Source organism: Lissotriton vulgaris, unplaced genomic scaffold (genome assembly GCF_964263255.1).
Source record: "Lissotriton vulgaris unplaced genomic scaffold, aLisVul1.2 SCAFFOLD_2159, whole genome shotgun sequence".
Taxonomy (NCBI): domain Eukaryota; kingdom Metazoa; phylum Chordata; class Amphibia; order Caudata; family Salamandridae; genus Lissotriton; species Lissotriton vulgaris.
In genome coordinates this window covers 332,044-352,140 of record NW_028240990.1, presented here as the reverse complement: position 1 = coordinate 352,140, position 20,097 = coordinate 332,044, and the positions used below count along the sequence as shown (strand labels likewise).

General features: G+C 33.4%; 12 non-coding genes across 12 annotated transcripts; 8 read left to right on the top strand and 4 right to left on the bottom strand.

Annotated features, from left to right (window-relative positions):
- The first annotated feature begins 1,662 nt into the window (after positions 1 to 1,662).
- TRNAQ-UUG (transfer RNA glutamine (anticodon UUG)) lies at positions 1,663 to 1,734 on the top strand. The gene has a single exon. It is a non-coding gene; the product is annotated as a tRNA-Gln (tRNA).
- Positions 1,735 to 2,559: 825 nt separating this feature from the next.
- TRNAQ-CUG (transfer RNA glutamine (anticodon CUG)) lies at positions 2,560 to 2,631 on the bottom strand. The gene has a single exon. It is a non-coding gene; the product is annotated as a tRNA-Gln (tRNA).
- A 1,547-nt stretch (positions 2,632 to 4,178) lies between these two features.
- On the top strand, positions 4,179 to 4,250 carry TRNAQ-UUG (transfer RNA glutamine (anticodon UUG)). Its single transcript has one exon. It is a non-coding gene; the product is annotated as a tRNA-Gln (tRNA).
- Positions 4,251 to 6,693: 2,443 nt separating this feature from the next.
- On the top strand, positions 6,694 to 6,765 carry TRNAQ-UUG (transfer RNA glutamine (anticodon UUG)). Its single transcript has one exon. It is a non-coding gene; the product is annotated as a tRNA-Gln (tRNA).
- Positions 6,766 to 7,590: 825 nt separating this feature from the next.
- Positions 7,591 to 7,662, bottom strand: TRNAQ-CUG (transfer RNA glutamine (anticodon CUG)). Its single transcript has one exon. It is a non-coding gene; the product is annotated as a tRNA-Gln (tRNA).
- Positions 7,663 to 9,209: 1,547 nt separating this feature from the next.
- TRNAQ-UUG (transfer RNA glutamine (anticodon UUG)) lies at positions 9,210 to 9,281 on the top strand. The gene has a single exon. It is a non-coding gene; the product is annotated as a tRNA-Gln (tRNA).
- Positions 9,282 to 10,106: 825 nt separating this feature from the next.
- On the bottom strand, positions 10,107 to 10,178 carry TRNAQ-CUG (transfer RNA glutamine (anticodon CUG)). The gene has a single exon. It is a non-coding gene; the product is annotated as a tRNA-Gln (tRNA).
- Positions 10,179 to 11,725: 1,547 nt separating this feature from the next.
- TRNAQ-UUG (transfer RNA glutamine (anticodon UUG)) lies at positions 11,726 to 11,797 on the top strand. Its single transcript has one exon. It is a non-coding gene; the product is annotated as a tRNA-Gln (tRNA).
- A 2,445-nt stretch (positions 11,798 to 14,242) lies between these two features.
- Positions 14,243 to 14,314, top strand: TRNAQ-UUG (transfer RNA glutamine (anticodon UUG)). Its single transcript has one exon. It is a non-coding gene; the product is annotated as a tRNA-Gln (tRNA).
- Positions 14,315 to 16,759: 2,445 nt separating this feature from the next.
- On the top strand, positions 16,760 to 16,831 carry TRNAQ-UUG (transfer RNA glutamine (anticodon UUG)). Its single transcript has one exon. It is a non-coding gene; the product is annotated as a tRNA-Gln (tRNA).
- Positions 16,832 to 17,656: 825 nt separating this feature from the next.
- On the bottom strand, positions 17,657 to 17,728 carry TRNAQ-CUG (transfer RNA glutamine (anticodon CUG)). Its single transcript has one exon. It is a non-coding gene; the product is annotated as a tRNA-Gln (tRNA).
- Positions 17,729 to 19,276: 1,548 nt separating this feature from the next.
- Positions 19,277 to 19,348, top strand: TRNAQ-UUG (transfer RNA glutamine (anticodon UUG)). The gene has a single exon. It is a non-coding gene; the product is annotated as a tRNA-Gln (tRNA).
- Positions 19,349 to 20,097: the final 749 nt, after the last annotated feature.

Sequence of the window (20,097 nt, the reverse complement as noted above, 5' to 3'; positions counted from 1 at the left end):
AATTCTAAGAAATTAGTGAAATATTAAATCTCATAATTCAAGCAGGTCCCACCGAGATATGAACTCGGATCGCTGGATTCAGAGTCCAGAGTGCTAACCATTACACCATGGAACCCTGCCATACATGAGGGATTTTTCCATTGAGACAAAAGAGAGCGCATCAGTGCAGGGGCTTTTCTTACATTGATGAAAAGATAACTCAGTTGAATGCTCATAGTGTAAAGAGCTACAATGTGATTTGATTCTTTTCAGCTACATTCTCCATAACAGTGTTAAATGTGCAAACGTTTATCAGAACATGCAATTTACAAAATAATGATCATATTTGACTGAAGAATATTAAAACATTCTACATTTCCAAACTACTACATCCATTTCTCTGTCTCTCACATGGGTGGCTCCAAAGAGCAACGGTTGGCACTTTGGACTTTGCATGCAAAGGTACCAGTCCAATTCTTTGAGGTACTATTTTACTAATCTCAACCTTTTACATTTCTGTCATCTTTTGTTATTGATAGCTCCAATCCAATACCAGTAGGTTGAACGAGACAAATGTTGACTCCTTTCAAAATGTCCAACAGCTTGAACAAGTTACAGAAATACGAACTTTATAATACTTTTACATCAGATTCCTACACAAAATAGTGCGACATTACAAAATCCTATCCTGTTTTTCTCAAATTCATTTCAGAGGGCTGATTCCCAGCATTCCTTTTTGAAGATTTCTACACTATTGATAAGGCGAATATAGCACATTTTGAAAGAGATGTGTTCTTAAATCAAACCTAGAGAACCACAATGACGGTATCATTCAGATAGTACAAATGTTTTTTGTATATTAGTATGGAAATTGTGAAATAAAACATTTCTCATGCTGATTTTCAACAGTCGATCTGCAATCATGAAATATAAGCTTTTGCTTGGAGGCCTCAAAGGTACTGATCTAATTTTCTTTTTTAGAATTATTCACAGATCGTATGATATGCTTTGTACAAATCAACTATGCTGTTAGATCAAAATTGATTAAAAAGTGACTATCTCAATTTCAGGACATATAGAAGAGGAAGGAGAAGAAGCTCATGTTTCAAATGCGGAGAGGCAACAACTGTTCTTTATTTTCACCTCTATTAATTATACATATTTTTATAATGTATATATTTATATTTTCCGATAAAAATACATAGACATATAGCGATATATAGGGAGATACATACATATAAGTTGATACGTACAAGTTTATAAGTAAATGAGATGTTTTTCCAATTAATACTTCTAAGAACTGAATGGAAAAAAAATCGTAAAGTTTAGATAAGTCCCACTGAGCTTTGTACTTAGATCCCTGTTTTCAGAGTCCAGATTGACAAGCATAACACCATCAACCCACCTGTACCAGGTTGAGCTTTCCATTTTGGCAGAAGAGATTGCATTCACGGGGGAATCTTATCTTTTATTGCAAAATCTTATCTCACATAAAAAGTACTGTTCAACAGAGTCATAGCGTTACTTGAGTCCTTTGTGCAACATCCTTCCCTAACATAGTTCAATAGGCAAAAGTTGAACAGAATAGAAAAGTTATGTAATTCTGTTTGTCTTTGACTGTAGAAAATAAAAAATGTGAAATGTCCACATTGCTGCAGCAATTTGCTCCCCTGTCACATGGGAGGTTCCATGGTGTAATGGTTAGCACTTTGGACTTTGAATCCAAGGATCCGAGTTCAAATCTCGGTGGGACCACTTTCGTGACTTATGACCAAATCTTTTTCTGTCAAGTGTATTCATAAATATCATAAATCTAACACGGGTAGAGTGAAACATTAATTTATTGATTGTATTTTTAAAGTCTATTTGATGTGAGCAAATGATAGAACTTTTAGAAAACATGGAAATAAAATGGCTCAAAATAATGAGACATTTTGTGAGCTGACTCTGTTTTCTCAACTCATCACAAGAAGCTGATGCAAGATATTACTTGTATAAATCGTACTGTTATTGATAAGGGGAACAAGGAACTTTTTAAATTGGAAAGCCTTCATTAAAAGAAAACTTGAGGAATCAAATTGTGTATTTTGGGGACAGAAGAGATGAACTTTTAAATAACAATCTTGAAATTAAGACACACAGATATTTACACTCTGTTTTTCTAAAGTAGATCCATAACCACAAAGTAGAATCTTTCGAAAGACATGTCAAATGTATTAATCTGAATTCCTCTTTCAAAGAAATTCACAATTAAATGCACTGTGTAAGTTAAGAATGTTGTCAGATAAGAAATCAGCAAAATTAACTATCTTATTACTGATCATAAAGATGAGAAAGGAAAAGAACCTCTTGCTTAAATTGTGGATGGGAAAGAACAGTTTTTAGTTTTCAGCTTCAGTACTTATGTTTATGAATTTTTCATTTCTTTATATTGTATTATCGCTATCTAGATGGATATAGCCATCTGTACATAGATACATACTTATACGTTGATAAGTTTCAGTATAAAACTTTGACGTTATGTTTTTCCAAGTCCAAATTCTAAGAAATTAGTGAAATATTAAATCTCATAATTCAAGCAGGTCCCACCGAGATTTGAACTCGGATCGCTGGATTCAGAGTCCAGAGTGCTAACCATTACACCATGGAACCCTGCCATACATGAGGGATTTTTCCATTGAGACAAAAGAGAGCGCATCAGTGCAGGGGCTTTTCTTACATTGATGAAAAGATAACTCAGTTGAATGCTCATAGTGTAAAGAGCTACAATGTGATTTGATTCTTTTCAGCTACATTCTCCATAACAGTGTTAAATGTGCAAACGTTTATCAGAACATGCAATTTACAAAATAATGATCATATTTGACTGAAGAATATTAAAACATTCTACATTTCCAAACTACTACATCCATTTCTCTGTCTCTCACATGGGTGGCTCCAAAGAGCAACGGTTGGCACTTTGGACTTTGCATGCAAAGGTACCAGTCCAATTCTTTGAGGTACTATTTTACTAATCTCAACCTTTTACATTTCTGTCATCTTTTGTTATTGATAGCTCCAATCCAATACCAGTAGGTTGAACGAGACAAATGTTGACTCCTTTCAAAATGTCCAACAGCTTGAACAAGTTACAGAAATACGAACTTTATAATACTTTTACATCAGATTCCTACACAAAATAGTGCGACATTACAAAATCCTATCCTGTTTTTCTCAAATGCATTTCAGAGGGCTGATTCCCAGCATTCCTTTTTGAAGATTTCTACACTATTGATAAGGCGAATATAGCACATTTTGAAAGAGATGTGTTCTTAAATCAAACCTAGAGAACCACAATGACGGTATCATTCAGATAGTACAAATGTTTTTTGTATATTAGTATGGAAATTGTGAAATAAAACATTTCTCATGCTGATTTTCAACAGTCGATCTGCAATCATGAAATATAAGCTTTTGCTTGGAGGCCTCAAAGGTACTGATCTAATTTTCTTTTTTAGAATTATTCACAGATCGTATGATATGCTTTGTACAAATCAACTATGCTGTTAGATCAAAATTGATTAAAAAGTGACTATCTCAATTTCAGGACATATAGAAGAGGAAGGAGAAGAAGCTCATGTTTCAAATGCGGAGAGGCAACAACTGTTCTTTATTTTCACCTCTATTAATTATACATATTTTTATAATGTATATATTTATATTTTCCGATAAAAATACATAGACATATAGCGATATATAGGGAGATACATACATATAAGTTGATACGTACAAGTTTATAAGTAAATGAGATGTTTTTCCAATTAATACTTCTAAGAACTGAATGGAAAAAAAATCGTAAAGTTTAGATAAGTCCCACTGAGCTTTGTACTTAGATCCCTGTTTTCAGAGTCCAGATTGACAAGCATAACACCATCAACCCACCTGTACCAGGTTGAGCTTTCCATTTTGGCAGAAGAGATTGCATTCACGGGGGAATCTTATCTTTTATTGCAAAATCTTATCTCACATAAAAAGTACTGTTCAACAGAGTCATAGCGTTACTTGAGTCCTTTGTGCAACATCCTTCCCTAACATAGTTCAATAGGCAAAAGTTGAACAGAATAGAAAAGTTATGTAATTCTGTTTGTCTTTGACTGTAGAAAATAAAAAATGTGAAATGTCCACATTGCTGCAGCAATTTGCTCCCCTGTCACATGGGAGGTTCCATGGTGTAATGGTTAGCACTTTGGACTTTGAATCCAAGGATCCGAGTTCAAATCTCGGTGGGACCACTTTCGTGACTTATGACCAAATCTTTTTCTGTCAAGTGTATTCATAAATATCATAAATCTAACACGGGTAGAGTGAAGCATTAATTTATTGATTGTATTTTTAAAGTCTATTTGATGTGAGCAAATGATAGAACTTTTAGAAAACATGGAAATAAAATGGCTCAAAATAATGAGACATTTTGTGAGCTGACTCTGTTTTCTCAACTCATCACAAGAAGCTGATGCAAGATATTACTTGTATAAATCGTACTGTTATTGATAAGGGGAACAAGGAACTTTTTAAATTGGAAAGCCTTCATTAAAAGAAAACTTGAGGAATCAAATTGTGTATTTTGGGGACAGAAGAGATGAACTTTTAAATAACAATCTTGAAATTAAGACACACAGATATTTACACTCTGTTTTTCTAAAGTAGATCCATAACCACAAAGTAGAATCTTTCGAAAGACATGTCAAATGTATTAATCTGAATTCCTCTTTCAAAGAAATTCACAATTAAATGCACTGTGTAAGTTAAGAATGTTGTCAGATAAGAAATCAGCAAAATTAACTATCTTATTACTGATCATAAAGATGAGAAAGGAAAAGAACCTCTTGCTTAAATTGTGGATGGGAAAGAACAGTTTTTAGTTTTCAGCTTCAGTACTTATGTTTATGAATTTTTCATTTCTTTATATTGTATTATCGCTATCTAGATGGATATAGCCATCTGTACATAGATACATACTTATACGTTGATAAGTTTCAGTATAAAACTTTGACGTTATGTTTTTCCAAGTCCAAATTCTAAGAAATTAGTGAAATATTAAATCTCATAATTCAAGCAGGTCCCACCGAGATTTGAACTCGGATCGCTGGATTCAGCGTCCAGAGTGCTAACCATTACACCATGGAACCCTGCCATACATGAGGGATTTTTCCATTGAGACAAAAGAGAGCGCATCAGTGCAGGGGCTTTTCTTACATTGATGAAAAGATAACTCAGTTGAATGCTCATAGTGTAAAGAGCTACAATGTGATTTGATTCTTTTCAGCTACATTCTCCATAACAGTGTTAAATGTGCAAACGTTTATCAGGACATGCAATTTACAAAATAATGATCATATTTGACTGAAGAATATTAAAACATTCTACATTTCCAAACTACTACATCCATTTCTCTGTCTCTCACATGGGTGGCTCCAAAGAGCAACGGTTGGCACTTTGGACTTTGCATGCAAAGGTACCAGTCCAATTCTTTGAGGTACTATTTTACTAATCTCAACCTTTTACATTTCTGTCATCTTTTGTTATTGATAGCTCCAATCCAATACCAGTAGGTTGAACGAGACAAATGTTGACTCCTTTCAAAATGTCCAACAGCTTGAACAAGTTACAGAAATACGAACTTTATAATACTTTTACATCAGATTCCTACACAAAATAGTGCGACATTACAAAATCCTATCCTGTTTTTCTCAAATGCATTTCAGAGGGCTGATTCCCAGCATTCCTTTTTGAAGATTTCTACACTATTGATAAGGCGAATATAGCACATTTTGAAAGAGATGTGTTCTTAAATCAAACCTAGAGAACCACAATGACGGTATCATTCAGATAGTACAAATGTTTTTTGTATATTAGTATGGAAATTGTGAAATAAACATTTCTCATGCTGATTTTCAACAGTCGATCTGCAATCATGAAATATAAGCTTTTGCTTGGAGGCCTCAAAGGTACTGATCTAATTTTCTTTTTTAGAATTATTCACAGATCGTATGATATGCTTTGTACAAATCAACTATGCTGTTAGATCAAAATTGATTAAAAAGTGACTATCTCAATTTCAGGACATATAGAAGAGGAAGGAGAAGAAGCTCATGTTTCAAATGCGGAGAGGCAACAACTGTTCTTTATTTTCACCTCTATTAATTATACGTATTTTTATAATGTATATATTTATATTTTCCGATAAAAATACATAGACATATAGCGATATATAGGGAGATACATACATATAAGTTGATACGTACAAGTTTATAAGTAAATGAGATGTTTTTCCAATTAATACTTCTAAGAACTGAATGGAAAAAAAATCGTAAAGTTTAGATAAGTCCCACTGAGCTTTGTACTTAGATCCCTGTTTTCAGAGTCCAGATTGACAAGCATAACACCATCAACCCACCTGTACCAGGTTGAGCTTTCCATTTTGGCAGAAGAGATTGCATTCACGGGGGAATCTTATCTTTTATTGCAAAATCGTATCTCACATAAAAAGTACTGTTCAACAGAGTCATAGCGTTACTTGAGTCCTTTGTGCAACATCCTTCCCTAACATAGTTCAATAGGCAAAAGTTGAACAGAATAGAAAAGTTATGTAATTCTGTTTGTCTTTGACTGTAGAAAATAAAAAATGTGAAATGTCCACATTGCTGCAGCACTTTGCTCCCCTGTCACATGGGAGGTTCCATGGTGTAATGGTTAGCACTTTGGACTTTGAATCCAAGGATCCGAGTTCAAATCTCGGTGGGACCACTTTCGTGACTTATGACCAAATCTTTTTCTGTCAAGTGTATTCATAAATATCATAAATCTAACACGGGTAGAGTGAAACATTAATTTATTGATTGTATTTTTAAAGTCTATTTGATGTGAGCAAATGATAGAACTTTTAGAAAACATGGAAATAAAATGGCTCAAAATAATGAGACATTTTGTGAGCTGACTCTGTTTTCTCAACTCATCACAAGAAGCTGATGCAAGATATTACTTGTATAAATCGTACTGTTATTGATAAGGGGAACAAGGAACTTTTTAAATTGGAAAGCCTTCATTAAAAGAAAACTTGAGGAATCAAATTGTGTATTTTGGGGACAGAAGAGATGAACTTTTAAATAACAATCTTGAAATTAAGACACACAGATATTTACACTCTGTTTTTCTAAAGTAGATCCATAACCACAAAGTAGAATCTTTCGAAAGACATGTCAAATGTATTAATCTGAATTCCTCTTTCAAAGAAATTCACAATTAAATGCACTGTGTAAGTTAAGAATGTTGTCAGATAAGAAATCAGCAAAATTAACTATCTTATTACTGATCATAAAGATGAGAAAGGAAAAGAACCTCTTGCTTAAATTGTGGATGGGAAAGAACAGTTTTTAGTTTTCAGCTTCAGTACTTATGTTTATGAATTTTTCATTTCTTTATATTGTATTATCGCTATCTAGATGGATATAGCCATCTGTACATAGATACATACTTATACGTTGATAAGTTTCAGTATAAAACTTTGACGTTATGTTTTTCCAAGTCCAAATTCTAAGAAATTAGTGAAATATTAAATCTCATAATTCAAGCAGGTCCCACCGAGATTTGAACTCGGATCGCTGGATTCAGAGTCCAGAGTGCTAACCATTACACCATGGAACCCTGCCATACATGAGGGATTTTTCCATTGAGACAAAAGAGAGCGCATCAGTGCAGGGGCTTTTCTTACATTGATGAAAAGATAACTCAGTTGAATGCTCATAGTGTAAAGAGCTACAATGTGATTTGATTCTTTTCAGCTACATTCTCCATAACAGTGTTAAATGTGCAAACGTTTATCAGAACATGCAATTTACAAAATAATGATCATATTTGACTGAAGAATATTAAAACATTCTACATTTCCAAACTACTACATCCATTTCTCTGTCTCTCACATGGGTGGCTCCAAAGAGCAACGGTTGGCACTTTGGACTTTGCATGCAAAGGTACCAGTCCAATTCTTTGAGGTACTATTTTACTAATCTCAACCTTTTACATTTCTGTCATCTTTTGTTATTGATAGCTCCAATCCAATACCAGTAGGTTGAACGAGACAAATGTTGACTCCTTTCAAAATGTCCAACAGCTTGAACAAGTTACAGAAATACGAACTTTATAATACTTTTACATCAGATTCCTACACAAAATAGTGCGACATTACAAAATCCTATCCTGTTTTTCTCAAATTCATTTCAGAGGGCTGATTCCCAGCATTCCTTTTTGAAGATTTCTACACTATTGATAAGGCGAATATAGCACATTTTGAAAGAGATGTGTTCTTAAATCAAACCTAGAGAACCACAATGACGGTATCATTCAGATAGTACAAATGTTTTTTGTATATTAGTATGGAAATTGTGAAATAAAACATTTCTCATGCTGATTTTCAACAGTCGATCTGCAATCATGAAATATAAGCTTTTGCTTGGAGGCCTCAAAGGTACTGATCTAATTTTCTTTTTTAGAATTATTCACAGATCGTATGATATGCTTTGTACAAATCAACTATGCTGTTAGATCAAAATTGATTAAAAAGTGACTATCTCAATTTCAGGACATATAGAAGAGGAAGGAGAAGAAGCTCATGTTTCAAATGCGGAGAGGCAACAACTGTTCTTTATTTTCACCTCTATTAATTATACATATTTTTATAATGTATATATTTATATTTTCCGATAAAAATACATAGACATATAGCGATATATAGGGAGATACATACATATAAGTTGATACGTACAAGTTTATAAGTAAATGAGATGTTTTTCCAATTAATACTTCTAAGAACTGAATGGAAAAAAAATCGTAAAGTTTAGATAAGTCCCACTGAGCTTTGTACTTAGATCCCTGTTTTCAGAGTCCAGATTGACAAGCATAACACCATCAACCCACCTGTACCAGGTTGAGCTTTCCATTTTGGCAGAAGAGATTGCATTCACGGGGGAATCTTATCTTTTATTGCAAAATCTTATCTCACATAAAAAGTACTGTTCAACAGAGTCATAGCGTTACTTGAGTCCTTTGTGCAACATCCTTCCCTAACATAGTTCAATAGGCAAAAGTTGAACAGAATAGAAAAGTTATGTAATTCTGTTTGTCTTTGACTGTAGAAAATAAAAAATGTGAAATGTCCACATTGCTGCAGCAATTTGCTCCCCTGTCACATGGGAGGTTCCATGGTGTAATGGTTAGCACTTTGGACTTTGAATCCAAGGATCCGAGTTCAAATCTCGGTGGGACCACTTTCGTGACTTATGACCAAATCTTTTTCTGTCAAGTGTATTCATAAATATCATAAATCTAACACGGGTAGAGTGAAACATTAATTTATTGATTGTATTTTTAAAGTCTATTTGATGTGAGCAAATGATAGAACTTTTAGAAAACATGGAAATAAAATGGCTCAAAATAATGAGACATTTTGTGAGCTGACTCTGTTTTCTCAACTCATCACAAGAAGCTGATGCAAGATATTACTTGTATAAATCGTACTGTTATTGATAAGGGGAACAAGGAACTTTTTAAATTGGAAAGCCTTCATTAAAAGAAAACTTGAGGAATCAAATTGTGTATTTTGGGGACAGAAGAGATGAACTTTTAAATAACAATCTTGAAATTAAGACACACAGATATTTACACTCTGTTTTTCTAAAGTAGATCCATAACCACAAAGTAGAATCTTTCGAAAGACATGTCAAATGTATTAATCTGAATTCCTCTTTCAAAGAAATTCACAATTAAATGCACTGTGTAAGTTAAGAATGTTGTCAGATAAGAAATCAGCAAAATTAACTATCTTATTACTGATCATAAAGATGAGAAAGGAAAAGAACCTCTTGCTTAAATTGTGGATGGGAAAGAACAGTTTTTAGTTTTCAGCTTCAGTACTTATGTTTATGAATTTTTCATTTCTTTATATTGTATTATCGCTATCTAGATGGATATAGCCATCTGTACATAGATACATACTTATACGTTGATAAGTTTCAGTATAAAACTTTGACGTTATGTTTTTCCAAGTCCAAATTCTAAGAAATTAGTGAAATATTAAATCTCATAATTCAAGCAGGTCCCACCGAGATTTGAACTCGGATCGCTGGATTCAGAGTCCAGAGTGCTAACCATTACACCATGGAACCCTGCCATACATGAGGGATTTTTCCATTGAGACAAAAGAGAGCGCATCAGTGCAGGGGCTTTTCTTACATTGATGAAAAGATAACTCAGTTGAATGCTCATAGTGTAAAGAGCTACAATGTGATTTGATTCTTTTCAGCTACATTCTCCATAACAGTGTTAAATGTGCAAACGTTTATCAGAACATGCAATTTACAAAATAATGATCATATTTGACTGAAGAATATTAAAACATTCTACATTTCCAAACTACTACATCCATTTCTCTGTCTCTCACATGGGTGGCTCCAAAGAGCAACGGTTGGCACTTTGGACTTTGCATGCAAAGGTACCAGTCCAATTCTTTGAGGTACTATTTTACTAATCTCAACCTTTTACATTTCTGTCATCTTTTGTTATTGATAGCTCCAATCCAATACCAGTAGGTTGAACGAGACAAATGTTGACTCCTTTCAAAATGTCCAACAGCTTGAACAAGTTACAGAAATACGAACTTTATAATACTTTTACATCAGATTCCTACACAAAATAGTGCGACATTACAAAATCCTATCCTGTTTTTCTCAAATGCATTTCAGAGGGCTGATTCCCAGCATTCCTTTTTGAAGATTTCTACACTATTGATAAGGCGAATATAGCACATTTTGAAAGAGATGTGTTCTTAAATCAAACCTAGAGAACCACAATGACGGTATCATTCAGATAGTACAAATGTTTTTTGTATATTAGTATGGAAATTGTGAAATAAAACATTTCTCATGCTGATTTTCAACAGTCGATCTGCAATCATGAAATATAAGCTTTTGCTTGGAGGCCTCAAAGGTACTGATCTAATTTTCTTTTTTAGAATTATTCACAGATCGTATGATATGCTTTGTACAAATCAACTATGCTGTTAGATCAAAATTGATTAAAAAGTGACTATCTCAATTTCAGGACATATAGAAGAGGAAGGAGAAGAAGCTCATGTTTCAAATGCGGAGAGGCAACAACTGTTCTTTATTTTCACCTCTATTAATTATACATATTTTTATAATGTATATATTTATATTTTCCGATAAAAATACATAGACATATAGCGATATATAGGGAGATACATACATATAAGTTGATACGTACAAGTTTATAAGTAAATGAGATGTTTTTCCAATTAATACTTCTAAGAACTGAATGGAAAAAAAATCGTAAAGTTTAGATAAGTCCCACTGAGCTTTGTACTTAGATCCCTGTTTTCAGAGTCCAGATTGACAAGCATAACACCATCAACCCACCTGTACCAGGTTGAGCTTTCCATTTTGGCAGAAGAGATTGCATTCACGGGGGAATCTTATCTTTTATTGCAAAATCTTATCTCACATAAAAAGTACTGTTCAACAGAGTCATAGCGTTACTTGAGTCCTTTGTGCAACATCCTTCCCTAACATAGTTCAATAGGCAAAAGTTGAACAGAATAGAAAAGTTATGTAATTCTGTTTGTCTTTGACTGTAGAAAATAAAAAATGTGAAATGTCCACATTGCTGCAGCAATTTGCTCCCCTGTCACATGGGAGGTTCCATGGTGTAATGGTTAGCACTTTGGACTTTGAATCCAAGGATCCGAGTTCAAATCTCGGTGGGACCACTTTCGTGACTTATGACCAAATCTTTTTCTGTCAAGTGTATTCATAAATATCATAAATCTAACACGGGTAGAGTGAAGCATTAATTTATTGATTGTATTTTTAAAGTCTATTTGATGTGAGCAAATGATAGAACTTTTAGAAAACATGGAAATAAAATGGCTCAAAATAATGAGACATTTTGTGAGCTGACTCTGTTTTCTCAACTCATCACAAGAAGCTGATGCAAGATATTACTTGTATAAATCGTACTGTTATTGATAAGGGGAACAAGGAACTTTTTAAATTGGAAAGCCTTCATTAAAAGAAAACTTGAGGAATCAAATTGTGTATTTTGGGGACAGAAGAGATGAACTTTTAAATAACAATCTTGAAATTAAGACACACAGATATTTACACTCTGTTTTTCTAAAGTAGATCCATAACCACAAAGTAGAATCTTTCGAAAGACATGTCAAATGTATTAATCTGAATTCCTCTTTCAAAGAAATTCACAATTAAATGCACTGTGTAAGTTAAGAATGTTGTCAGATAAGAAATCAGCAAAATTAACTATCTTATTACTGATCATAAAGATGAGAAAGGAAAAGAACCTCTTGCTTAAATTGTGGATGGGAAAGAACAGTTTTTAGTTTTCAGCTTCAGTACTTATGTTTATGAATTTTTCATTTCTTTATATTGTATTATCGCTATCTAGATGGATATAGCCATCTGTACATAGATACATACTTATACGTTGATAAGTTTCAGTATAAAACTTTGACGTTATGTTTTTCCAAGTCCAAATTCTAAGAAATTAGTGAAATATTAAATCTCATAATTCAAGCAGGTCCCACCGAGATTTGAACTCGGATCGCTGGATTCAGCGTCCAGAGTGCTAACCATTACACCATGGAACCCTGCCATACATGAGGGATTTTTCCATTGAGACAAAAGAGAGCGCATCAGTGCAGGGGCTTTTCTTACATTGATGAAAAGATAACTCAGTTGAATGCTCATAGTGTAAAGAGCTACAATGTGATTTGATTCTTTTCAGCTACATTCTCCATAACAGTGTTAAATGTGCAAACGTTTATCAGGACATGCAATTTACAAAATAATGATCATATTTGACTGAAGAATATTAAAACATTCTACATTTCCAAACTACTACATCCATTTCTCTGTCTCTCACATGGGTGGCTCCAAAGAGCAACGGTTGGCACTTTGGACTTTGCATGCAAAGGTACCAGTCCAATTCTTTGAGGTACTATTTTACTAATCTCAACCTTTTACATTTCTGTCATCTTTTGTTATTGATAGCTCCAATCCAATACCAGTAGGTTGAACGAGACAAATGTTGACTCCTTTCAAAATGTCCAACAGCTTGAACAAGTTACAGAAATACGAACTTTATAATACTTTTACATCAGATTCCTACACAAAATAGTGCGACATTACAAAATCCTATCCTGTTTTTCTCAAATGCATTTCAGAGGGCTGATTCCCAGCATTCCTTTTTGAAGATTTCTACACTATTGATAAGGCGAATATAGCACATTTTGAAAGAGATGTGTTCTTAAATCAAACCTAGAGAACCACAATGACGGTATCATTCAGATAGTACAAATGTTTTTTGTATATTAGTATGGAAATTGTGAAATAAAACATTTCTCATGCTGATTTTCAACAGTCGATCTGCAATCATGAAATATAAGCTTTTGCTTGGAGGCCTCAAAGGTACTGATCTAATTTTCTTTTTTTAGAATTATTCACAGATCGTATGATATGCTTTGTACAAATCAACTATGCTGTTAGGTCAAAATTGATTAAAAAGTGACTATCTCAATTTCAGGACATATAGAAGAGGAAGGAGAAGAAGCTCATGTTTCAAATGCGGAGAGGCAACAACTGTTCTTTATTTTCACCTCTATTAATTATACATATTTTTATAATGTATATATTTATATTTTCCGATAAAAATACATAGACATATAGCGATATATAGGGAGATACATACATATAAGTTGATACGTACAAGTTTATAAGTAAATGAGATGTTTTTCCAATTAATACTTCTAAGAACTGAATGGAAAAAAAATCGTAAAGTTTAGATAAGTCCCACTGAGCTTTGTACTTAGATCCCTGTTTTCAGAGTCCAGATTGACAAGCATAACACCATCAACCCACCTGTACCAGGTTGAGCTTTCCATTTTGGCAGAAGAGATTGCATTCACGGGGGAATCTTATCTTTTATTGCAAAATCTTATCTCACATAAAAAGTACTGTTCAACAGAGTCATAGCGTTACTTGAGTCCTTTGTGCAACATCCTTCCCTAACATAGTTCAATAGGCAAAAGTTGAACAGAATAGAAAAGTTATGTAATTCTGTTTGTCTTTGACTGTAGAAAATAAAAAATGTGAAATGTCCACATTGCTGCAGCAATTTGCTCCCCTGTCACATGGGAGGTTCCATGGTGTAATGGTTAGCACTTTGGACTTTGAATCCAAGGATCCGAGTTCAAATCTCGGTGGGACCACTTTCGTGACTTATGACCAAATCTTTTTCTGTCAAGTGTATTCATAAATATCATAAATCTAACACGGGTAGAGTGAAGCATTAATTTATTGATTGTATTTTTAAAGTCTATTTGATGTGAGCAAATGATAGAACTTTTAGAAAACATGGAAATAAAATGGCTCAAAATAATGAGACATTTTGTGAGCTGACTCTGTTTTCTCAACTCATCACAAGAAGCTGATGCAAGATATTACTTGTATAAATCGTACTGTTATTGATAAGGGGAACAAGGAACTTTTTAAATTGGAAAGCCTTCATTAAAAGAAAACTTGAGGAATCAAATTGTGTATTTTGGGGACAGAAGAGATGAACTTTTAAATAACAATCTTGAAATTAAGACACACAGATATTTACACTCTGTTTTTCTAAAGTAGATCCATAACCACAAAGTAGAATCTTTCGAAAGACATGTCAAATATATTAATCTGAATTCCTCTTTCAAAGAAATTCAAAATTAAATGCACTGTGTAAGTTAAGAATGTTGTCAGATAAGAAATCAGCAAAATTAACTATCTTATTACTGATCATAAAGATGAGAAAGGAAAAGAACCTCTTGCTTAAATTGTGGATGGGAAAGAACAGTTTTTAGTTTTCAGCTTCAGTACTTATGTTTATGAATTTTTCATTTCTTTATATTGTATTATCGCTATCTAGATGGATATAGCCATCTGTACATAGATACATACTTATACGTTGATAAGTTTCAGTATAAAACTTTGACGTTATGTTTTTCCAAGTCCAAATTCTAAGAAATTAGTGAAATATTAAATCTCATAATTCAAGCAGGTCCCACCGAGATTTGAACTCGGATCGCTGGATTCAGCGTCCAGAGTGCTAACCATTACACCATGGAACCCTGCCATACATGAGGGATTTTTCCATTGAGACAAAAGAGAGCGCATCAGTGCAGGGGCTTTTCTTACATTGATGAAAAGATAACTCAGTTGAATGCTCATAGTGTAAAGAGCTACAATGTGATTTGATTCTTTTCAGCTACATTCTCCATAACAGTGTTAAATGTGCAAACGTTTATCAGGACATGCAATTTACAAAATAATGATCATATTTGACTGAAGAATATTAAAACATTCTACATTTCCAAACTACTACATCCATTTCTCTGTCTCTCACATGGGTGGCTCCAAAGAGCAACGGTTGGCACTTTGGACTTTGCATGCAAAGGTACCAGTCCAATTCTTTGAGGTACTATTTTACTAATCTCAACCTTTTACATTTCTGTCATCTTTTGTTATTGATAGCTCCAATCCAATACCAGTAGGTTGAACGAGACAAATGTTGACTCCTTTCAAAATGTCCAACAGCTTGAACAAGTTACAGAAATACGAACTTTATAATACTTTTACATCAGATTCCTACACAAAATAGTGCGACATTACAAAATCCTATCCTGTTTTTCTCAAATGCATTTCAGAGGGCTGATTCCCAGCATTCCTTTTTGAAGATTTCTACACTATTGATAAGGCGAATATAGCACATTTTGAAAGAGATGTGTTCTTAAATCAAACCTAGAGAACCACAATGACGGTATCATTCAGATAGTACAAATGTTTTTTGTATATTAGTATGGAAATTGTGAAATAAAACATTTCTCATGCTGATTTTCAACAGTCGATCTGCAATCATGAAATATAAGCTTTTGCTTGGAGGCCTCAAAGGTACTGATCTAATTTTCTTTTTTTAGAATTATTCACAGATCGTATGATATGCTTTGTACAAATCAACTATGCTGTTAGGTCAAAATTGATTAAAAAGTGACTATCTCAATTTCAGGACATATAGAAGAGGAAGGAGAAGAAGCTCATGTTTCAAATGCGGAGAGGCAACAACTGTTCTTTATTTTCACCTCTATTAATTATACATATTTTTATAATGTATATATTTATATTTTCCGATAAAAATACATAGACATATAGCGATATATAGGGAGATACATACATATAAGTTGATACGTACAAGTTTATAAGTAAATGAGATGTTTTTCCAATTAATACTTCTAAGAACTGAATGGAAAAAAAATCGTAAAGTTTAGATAAGTCCCACTGAGCTTTGTACTTAGATCCCTGTTTTCAGAGTCCAGATTGACAAGCATAACACCATCAACCCACCTGTACCAGGTTGAGCTTTCCATTTTGGCAGAAGAGATTGCATTCACGGGGGAATCTTATCTTTTATTGCAAAATCTTATCTCACATAAAAAGTACTGTTCAACAGAGTCATAGCGTTACTTGAGTCCTTTGTGCAACATCCTTCCCTAACATAGTTCAATAGGCAAAAGTTGAACAGAATAGAAAAGTTATGTAATTCTGTTTGTCTTTGACTGTAGAAAATAAAAAATGTGAAATGTCCACATTGCTGCAGCAATTTGCTCCCCTGTCACATGGGAGGTTCCATGGTGTAATGGTTAGCACTTTGGACTTTGAATCCAAGGATCCGAGTTCAAATCTCGGTGGGACCACTTTCGTGACTTATGACCAAATCTTTTTCTGTCAAGTGTATTCATAAATATCATAAATCTAACACGGGTAGAGTGAAACATTAATTTATTGATTGTATTTTTAAAGTCTATTTGATGTGAGCAAATGATAGAACTTTTAGAAAACATGGAAATAAAATGGCTCAAAATAATGAGACATTTTGTGAGCTGACTCTGTTTTCTCAACTCATCACAAGAAGCTGATGCAAGATATTACTTGTATAAATCGTACTGTTATTGATAAGGGGAACAAGGAACTTTTTAAATTGGAAAGCCTTCATTAAAAGAAAACTTGAGGAATCAAATTGTGTATTTTGGGGACAGAAGAGATGAACTTTTAAATAACAATCTTGAAATTAGGACACACAGATATTTACACTCTGTTTTTCTAAAGTAGATCCATAACCACAAAGTAGAATCTTTCGAAAGACATGTCAAATGTATTAATCTGAATTCCTCTTTCAAAGAAATTCACAATTAAATGCACTGTGTAAGTTAAGAATGTTGTCAGATAAGAAATCAGCAAAATTAACTATCTTATTACTGATCATAAAGATGAGAAAGGAAAAGAACCTCTTGCTTAAATTGTGGATGGGAAAGAACAGTTTTTAGTTTTCAGCTTCAGTACTTATGTTTATGAATTTTTCATTTCTTTATATTGTATTATCGCTATCTAGATGGATATAGCCATCTGTACATAGATACATACTTATACGTTGATAAGTTTCAGTATAAAACTTTGACGTTATGTTTTTCCAAGTCCAAATTCTAAGAAATTAGTGAAATATTAAATCTCATAATTCAAGCAGGTCCCACCGAGATTTGAACTCGGATCGCTGGATTCAGAGTCCAGAGTGCTAACCATTACACCATGGAACCCTGCCATACATGAGGGATTTTTCCATTGAGACAAAAGAGAGCGCATCAGTGCAGGGGCTTTTCTTACATTGATGAAAAGATAACTCAGTTGAATGCTCATAGTGTAAAGAGCTACAATGTGATTTGATTCTTTTCAGCTACATTCTCCATAACAGTGTTAAATGTGCAAACGTTTATCAGGACATGCAATTTACAAAATAATGATCATATTTGACTGAAGAATATTAAAACATTCTACATTTCCAAACTACTACATCCATTTCTCTGTCTCTCACATGGGTGGCTCCAAAGAGCAACGGTTGGCACTTTGGACTTTGCATGCAAAGGTACCAGTCCAATTCTTTGAGGTACTATTTTACTAATCTCAACCTTTTACATTTCTGTCATCTTTTGTTATTGATAGCTCCAATCCAATACCAGTAGGTTGAACGAGACAAATGTTGACTCCTTTCAAAATGTCCAACAGCTTGAACAAGTTACAGAAATACGAACTTTATAATACTTTTACATCAGATTCCTACACAAAATAGTGCGACATTACAAAATCCTATCCTGTTTTTCTCAAATGCATTTCAGAGGGCTGATTCCCAGCATTCCTTTTTGAAGATTTCTACACTATTGATAAGGCGAATATAGCACATTTTGAAAGAGATGTGTTCTTAAATCAAACCTAGAGAACCACAATGACGGTATCATTCAGATAGTACAAATGTTTTTTGTATATTAGTATGGAAATTGTGAAATAAAACATTTCTCATGCTGATTTTCAACAGTCGATCTGCAATCATGAAATATAAGCTTTTGCTTGGAGGCCTCAAAGGTACTGATCTAATTTTCTTTTTTTAGAATTATTCACAGATCGTATGATATGCTTTGTACAAATCAACTATGCTGTTAGGTCAAAATTGATTAAAAAGTGACTATCTCAATTTCAGGACATATAGAAGAGGAAGGAGAAGAAGCTCATGTTTCAAATGCGGAGAGGCAACAACTGTTCTTTATTTTCACCTCTATTAATTATACATATTTTTATAATGTATATATTTATATTTTCCGATAAAAATACATAGACATATAGCGATATATAGGGAGATACATACATATAAGTTGATACGTACAAGTTTATAAGTAAATGAGATGTTTTTCCAATTAATACTTCTAAGAACTGAATGGAAAAAAAATCGTAAAGTTTAGATAAGTCCCACTGAGCTTTGTACTTAGATCCCTGTTTTCAGAGTCCAGATTGACAAGCATAACACCATCAACCCACCTGTACCAGGTTGAGCTTTCCATTTTGGCAGAAGAGATTGCATTCACGGGGGAATCTTATCTTTTATTGCAAAATCTTATCTCACATAAAAAGTACTGTTCAACAGAGTCATAGCGTTACTTGAGTCCTTTGTGCAACATCCTTCCCTAACATAGTTCAATAGGCAAAAGTTGAACAGAATAGAAAAGTTATGTAATTCTGTTTGTCTTTGACTGTAGAAAATAAAAAATGTGAAATGTCCACATTGCTGCAGCAATTTGCTCCCCTGTCACATGGGAGGTTCCATGGTGTAATGGTTAGCACTTTGGACTTTGAATCCAAGGATCCGAGTTCAAATCTCGGTGGGACCACTTTCGTGACTTATGACCAAATCTTTTTCTGTCAAGTGTATTCATAAATATCATAAATCTAACACGGGTAGAGTGAAACATTAATTTATTGATTGTATTGTTAAAGTCTATTTGATGTGAGCAAATGATAGAACTTTTAGAAAACATGGAAATAAAATGGCTCAAAATAATGAGACATTTTGTGAGCTGACTCTGTTTTCTCAACTCATCACAAGAAGCTGATGCAAGATATTACTTGTATAAATCGTACTGTTATTGATAAGGGGAACAAGGAACTTTTTAAATTGGAAAGCCTTCATTAAAAGAAAACTTGAGGAATCAAATTGTGTATTTTGGGGACAGAAGAGATGAACTTTTAAATAACAATCTTGAAATTAAGACACACAGATATTTACACTCTGTTTTTCTAAAGTAGATCCATAACCACAAAGTAGAATCTTTCGAAAGACATGTCAAATGTATTAATCTGAATTCCTCTTTCAAAGAAATTCACAATTAAATGCACTGTGTAAGTTAAGAATGTTGTCAGATAAGAAATCAGCAAAATTAACTATCTTATTACTGATCATAAAGATGAGAAAGGAAAAGAACCTCTTGCTTAAATTGTGGATGGGAAAGAACAGTTTTTAGTTTTCAGCTTCAGTACTTATGTTTATGAATTTTTCATTTCTTTATATTGTATTATCGCTATCTAGATGGATATAGCCATCTGTACATAGATACATACTTATACGTTGATAAGTTTCAGT